This window comes from Canis lupus, chromosome 3 (genome assembly GCF_048164855.1).
Source record: "Canis lupus baileyi chromosome 3, mCanLup2.hap1, whole genome shotgun sequence".
NCBI lineage: Eukaryota > Metazoa > Chordata > Mammalia > Carnivora > Canidae > Canis > Canis lupus.
Genome location: NC_132840.1, coordinates 27,654,809 through 27,660,812, shown reverse-complemented (window position 1 = coordinate 27,660,812; position 6,004 = coordinate 27,654,809). Strand labels below are relative to the sequence as shown.

The 6,004-nt window shown below is 49.6% G+C and overlaps 1 protein-coding gene across 21 annotated transcripts in view; it reads left to right on the top strand.

Moving 5' to 3' along the window:
• CAMTA1 (calmodulin binding transcription activator 1) overlaps positions 1 to 6,004 on the top strand; it is an 848,042-nt gene that overhangs the window by 719,129 nt on the left and 122,909 nt on the right. The window lies entirely within an intron of this gene.

Genomic DNA, 6,004 nt, shown 5'->3' with positions numbered 1-6,004 from the left:
TTACTTTGTAGCGTTAGAAACGCTAAGAGATGAGGCAGGGAGACGGTTTAAGTGGCCTGGGCCAAGGGCGTGGAGGCACTGAGGGGGGCATTTGGCGGGATGAGCACTGGGCGTTATACTATATGTTGGCAAATTGAACTCCAATAAAAAAATAAGAAAAAAAAAAAAAAAAAAGGACGTGGAGGGGACAATGCCGCCGCTGCCCAGTGTGCTGAAAAGGAAGCCCAGTCCGGGCGCCTGTCCAGAGTGCTGAAAAGGGCCCCCGCGCTGTCTAGGGTGCTGAAAGGTTTGGGGGTTTTTGTTTTTGTTTTTGTTTTTGTTGTTGTTTTTGTTTTTAAGATCCTGCTGTCCAGGGTGCTTTGGGGGAGGCGGGGGGGGGGGGGGGGGGCGCGGCGGCGACCTGCCCGGTGCTGTCCAGAGTGCTGAAAATGAGGGCTGGTCCTGGTGCTGCCCTAGGTGCTGGAAAGGACGGGGCCTGGGGTTGTCCATGGTGCTGAAACGGAGGGCCAGGCCTAGGGCAGGGACCGGTGGGTGTTTGGGTGAGGGGCCTTCCCCACTGGCACATTCCTGTTGCTCCCTAGAATCCTAGAGAAAGGATGAGGTCCTCTGGGGAGCCCAAGTACCCTGGTGGGGTGGGACACTAGCAGACAGAAGGAAGAGCGTGTAAGGGAGGGGAGACAAGGCCCGCCAGAGTGACAGCTGCAGTGGAAATGAGAGGAGAGAGGTGAGCACGGAAGCGGGAGGAACTGGAAAATAAAGTAATAAAATAGAGAGATATACCGGATGACAGCAGAGAGATAAATGGCACAAGTTATATGAAGGGCTCATTTTTGTGCAAATATTTGGGGCTCTATAAAATAAGGCTGTTTATTATAAATCTGTTGCCTGAATAAGTCTTGCCATTCCACGGGTGTCCCCTGCAGTGAAGTTTTCTCTCTAAGACATGGAGAGTTGAGCTCTTGGGGTAAAGTGTGGCCAAGACTGCTCCTTCTGTTTTATAAACAGCCCTTCCCACGGGAAAAGTGTGGCTGCTGGGAGCTGAGGGAAGGGGCTGGGCATGAGGCCAGGGCCTCCTCTGGTCTCAGCCATGGGCTGCTGTGGTGGCCTTGAGCTTTGTTTCCAGCCAAGGGACTACTGGAGCTATTTGGCCTCCATCCAGGTGACTGAGATTCCTGGGTCATGGAAGGCCCACCCTTGGCTGGGAGTCACTAGATTCCATCTTTAAATATCAGGAGAACCTGTCTGCTGGGACCCTTCCCATCTTCAAAGGGGAAGGATGCACCAGAGCACAAACATGTAGCAGCAAACAATTAGGTGAAACAAGAGGAAAACTTCAGAGGTTTATTGATCCCCCCTGTACAGACTTGTGAAAGTGTACATGTCCTTCTGTCTGAAGGGACTCATATCAATCCTGCCTGGAACCAAGGGGTGAATGGGAAAACTAGGACCTTAGGAAAATTCACAGGACCTGAGTCCTCTACATTCAGTTCTCAGACCAGCATACCAGCAGAGCAAATATGACCTCAGGGCTGATTAGTATTCAAATCTTGGGGTGGACCCTGACTCTGCTAATCAGGCACTCATACTCAGGAAGACACAGGCAGGAGGGGTGAATGTCCCACTGAGAGAATTCATCCAGAAGACGTTGGTTAGCATACACACACATACACACACACCCTTAAGGTCTAAGGCACTATTTCCCCAGGACTGGATCGATTTCCTCAAAGAAATTTGCTCTCAGATGTCAATTTTTCAATTGTGAAATAATCCAACAAATGGAGAATCAAGAGTCTCAACCATTCATACACTCAGTGTTGGAGCCGAGCTGGTCAGAGTGAGATGAGATTGTTCAGGGTTCCAGCACAGGAACCTCTAACAGGAAGCCATGACCAGACACAGGTTTCCTAACTCCTCAGAGCCCATTTCCTCAGCTCTGAGGTGGAACAGATCATAATAACAGTGCCTGATAAGATTCTCAGGAAGATTCAGTGCAGGAAGCCATGTGAAACTGTAACCTAGGCCTACCTAGCACAGTCAACATTAGCTTTTATTACCATTGCCTGGGCAGAAACTCAGCCCCACCCCATGCACAGAGTAGCTGCTCCCAAACTACTCAAATGGCCTTGAGTCTGCTTCTAAGATGAGATGCTCCCCTAGCAACCTGGGCAGTGCTCCATCGTGGCCGTCACCATTGTCATTCCTTATTGTCACCTTGGCCGACCTTGATTCTGTCAGACTGTGTGGTTAACACATCACCTGCTTGTACCACCAGGGCTCTGCAGACAGGAACTTGCTCTCCTATAGCCACACCTCCAGTGCATGACATATAGGACCTCAAGAAAGTGTTGGCTGAGTGGTGAATGGAAAGAGGGCCTTTCAGCCCAAGTTGGCTCTGGAGCCAGTACCAAGCCTGAGCAGATCCCCAAAGAGTAGGACCATTTTCTAGGAGGGGACGGCCCTCAAATTCTGCAGCCTCCTGTCATCTTGCTTTGTGTATGGCTCCAGACTTGCAACTTTGCACCTTTGGAAGGCGACGTCCTGCTTTCTTCCCTGGCCAAGGAGCCTCTACCCCAGTAATAGGCTTAATGCTGTTTTTGTCTCCCCCATTTTCAAGACTTTGGCTGGAAATTTGGCTTCTTGTGGTTGATCCCAGTTGGTTTTGATGATATTTTACAGCGCCTTCCTAATTTACTGCCCTTTTATGACTATAGTAAAAGGCCACACGTCAGGGAACGCCATCAAACAGGAAGAAGCGTCCCCTCTCCTTGTCAGCTCAAGTTGAGCGTTGTAATTTACAGGGAAACCTTGTGGCTTAGGGTGTTTACCTCCCACAGAACCAGTTTCTTCTTCCATTATGAGAATGAGATAATTAAAATACTTCCCTGTTCCTTTGATATGGAATTAGGTTCGCTCAGCCCAATTGCAAATGCCAGTTTGAAAGCTGTTATGTTATTCAGGTTTCAATTTAGAGCCATCCATTTCTTCCAGAAAGGTGTTTTCTCTCTCTCTCTCTTTCTCTCTCTTCACCTGATCTTGGATTAGACATCAGGAAGGGAAGTAAGGGACTTATTTAAATGTATTTAGGAAATTTGCATCTCACACTGGGATGCAGATCTTGGCTGCAGATTTTAGGGAGGCTGGAGCCCAGGGAGCCCCTGAAGCTATGCAGCCTCCCTCCAAAGCAGTGGGCCTTACAGCTTGACCAGCACAAGAGAGCACAAAAAGGTGGACTGAGAGATCTGATTCTTTAGGAGGAAAGCCACAATCTAGCTTCTCTCCTTCCATTGAGACTTTTTCCATATTTACCAAATGATGCCATGGCAAGATATTCCTGCCCCAGGGATATTGCCCTGACTCAAACTGGCCTAAGCAATAAAACATCTGTGACATCACCTACAACGAAAGTTGGAGGGAGTGCAGGCCGAGGTTAGTAAGTTCAGAGGCTTGGTTGTGTCACCAAGGACCCAGGTGTTTTCCAACTCTTTGCTCGGCTATTTTCAATTGTGACTTCATGCTTTTGCTGGGAGCAAGATGGCAGAACCAAGTCCAGGGTCACATCCCATATAACATGTTGGGAGAAAGATGGGAGGTCCTACATCTCTTGCTAGTGGGAAACCCTCCTATCGAAACTTACACTTCAGTCACCTCACTAGCCAGAACTGGATCATAGGTTCATTCTTGAGTAATCCCCATGGGAAGGATAGGAGAACACTTGGCTGGTTGGGCCTCACCTTACCCACTCACCCACTCCACTCTCACCCACTGACCCAGGCTCATGGCTGCACAGGGGGAGTGAGGGATTTTGGTGGAGAATAAATGCTGGTAGACAACCCAGCAGCATCCACCATAAAGCCATGTAGCATTCTTATTAAATGGTGGACATAAAGAAATATATGTGTAAAAAGCCAAAGTAATGATAAAATGAACCCCAGAACAGACCAGAACCAGCCCCAGCACCTTTAAGTTCCCTCTAAAGACAGTCTTATTCTCCCCATCCTTCTGGAACCTTGAAAGTTGAGCAACGTGGTACCTGGAGAATAAGTGGAACCTGGTGTCATTGTGAGGCTCAGTAGTTCTCAACAGCAACAGGTTTGGCTTCCCAGGGGACATTTAGCAATGTCTAGAGAGTGTTACCATTCTAAGATGCTACTGGCTTTTAGTCATAGAGATCACAGATGCTTCTAAATATCCTGCAATGCACAGGACAGCCCTCCATAACAAAAGAATATGCAACCCCAAATGTCTGCAGGTGTGAGGTTGAAAAGCTGTGTTTAAGCCTGGCTTGCATCCAGGATATTCCCATGATGCTTTGCTCCCAGGGGGGGAGGGGAGAGAGGAGGATGACTTCCCAACTAGATGTGACTGGAAGCTGGAAAACACAGGACCAGGTGTCATCTCTCCTTCCCTTCTCCCACAGAACTCTCCTTTGCTTCTGCAGACAAATATTTCACTCTGCCTTGTTCCCCATGAGTGCCCCTGAGGGACTGTAAGCATCTGGGGAGCAGGGTCCTGGTTAGCTGTCCGTGTCTCCATGCCAGGACTCACATAGTAGGTACTCCATAGATATGGGCTGGAAGGAAAGAGGAGGGAGGGGAGATGAGGTAGGAGGAAATATCTGGGGCTGAGGATGGAGGAAAGAATTTAGAGACCAAGATTCTCAAGGCAAACCTTGGCTGGTGCTGAGATCAGTTGGTTTTTAGCTAAGGAAGAAAGACATTCAAGAACTGGTCAGAGAGACTCAAAGGTTTTGCTAGAGAAATTGAACCTAACCATTCTGACCAAGCCAAAGGGTCCCCTGATAAAAGAAGGTAGGAAGGAGAGATGAGGTGGGAAGGTCAGAGGAGGCAGCCCCCAGGGCCAGATGCAAGATGAACGGAGCGGGAGAAGGTGGAGCAAGAGGGAGAGAGAAAGAACCAAGGAGGGTCACCGAGTCAGAAATGGAGCCTGTCAATGTTCCATCTCGTAATGGAAAGAGCAAGGCCAGGAGTGGAGAGAGGCAAAAGTCCAGGAGAGGTCACAGAGCCCTGATTGAAGGCTGGAGAGAGGAGGGAGCAGGGCAGGGACCATCCAAGGGAAAGTAGGCCTTTTGAGAGAGCAGCCAGAGGGAGGTGGCCACAAAGAGAGGGGCCACTGGTCTGAGGGAAGCTAAGGCCCTGGGGACCACCGTGGCAGGCACCAGCGAGCCCCAGGACCCCTCCATTCTCTAGTGGCAGACCATAACAGGAATATCTTGTCATTGCCACCTGTCAGTGCCAGCAGAACTTCCACTGGGGGCTGAGTCTCAGAGGCTGGGAGCTTTCCATTACCTCTGGAGATGTTTGCTAAGCCAGATGCCAGCATGAGAAGGTGGCAAGAGAGGCTGTGGGTCATGCTTTGCTGCCAGTCTCCAATATTAAAATTGCTGGAAGTCCCGGTCAACCCTATTCTGGCAGCATTGCTCAATAGAGATACTCCCCTCAAAGTTAATAAGAAGCTAAGAAATTAATTTCCTGCCAGGTGCCTCCGCCCAGCAGTGACAGCTTAATGCTTTCCATCATCTGGGGTGTATTTAAGTAACAAGGAGAATGGGAGGGGGTGCCAAGTGCTGTTCTGGCCCATCTGGGAGTTTACTGGATAAGGGACGGGAAAGTCTGTGTAACCTGAGCAGGGCAGGGGTGTCCTGCAACACACCCTGACCATGGAACCATCACTTCTGAGAAGGTGACTTTGATTTTTCACCTACCCTTGGCATGTTGCAAAATTCCAGGTACCCATGCAGCTCCATCCTGGCCCCCCTCTGCCTCCAGAGAGCTATGCTAAGGACAAAGCAAAGCATCTTCTCAGGGATGACCTTGTGTGTTATTGGAGTCACTTCAAACCTTTGGTTTTGCAGAAACCAGAGTCACATGGAGAGTTGCTCGCCTCCGAAGGCACAGTAAAACTGACCTGTTCCAGCTCATGACTCTAGAGGTATGGAAGACAGAGGGCACATGGAAAGACAGAGGGCACACGGAAAGACAGAGGG